Raw genomic sequence first — 453 nt, 5'->3', positions numbered from 1 at the left:
CTAAGGACGAAAAACTAGGCAATAAATGAAGAGCAAGAGAGTGGTGCTTGAAGATGGGCAGAATGAAGAGCCAATGGGAGAGAAGTAGAAGTGCCTCTCTGAACGGAATGGCACGGGGACTTGCATATAGTGCAGGAGCCACTGAGGGAAGAGGAGGTGGGCCTTAGAAGTGATTGATAAGCCAATATGTTAGGAGAAGGCCAGTAGATGGTGAGAGTAAAGGGGCTTGGGTCATGAAGGTCAGACAAGCTCACCAATCTCGGAAGAAGTGATAGATCTGCCACCTCTCCCCAACCCTTGTGGTGAGGAAGGTGGTGTAGAATTTCACGAAAGGAAAAGAGAGCGTCAGAGGCAATGGAAAGGCTTGCAGGCCTTTTTTTCTGGGCCTGAAAAGGGAAGTGTGATTTCCTCATATACGAGGGAAGGAAATGGGGAGAAGAGGCAGGGGGATGG

General features: G+C 49.4%; 1 protein-coding gene across 1 annotated transcript in view; it reads left to right on the top strand.

Moving 5' to 3' along the window:
* The window catches only part of SYP (synaptophysin), a 9,116-nt gene that overhangs the window by 7,074 nt on the left and 1,589 nt on the right, over positions 1 to 453 (top strand).

This window comes from Crocuta crocuta, unplaced genomic scaffold (assembly GCF_008692635.1).
Source record: "Crocuta crocuta isolate KB4526 unplaced genomic scaffold, BGI_CrCroc_1.0 scaffold943, whole genome shotgun sequence".
Classification (NCBI taxonomy): Eukaryota; Metazoa; Chordata; class Mammalia; order Carnivora; family Hyaenidae; genus Crocuta; species Crocuta crocuta.
Note: the sequence above shows the minus strand (reverse complement) of the source record. Positions and strands in the feature narration are given on the sequence as shown.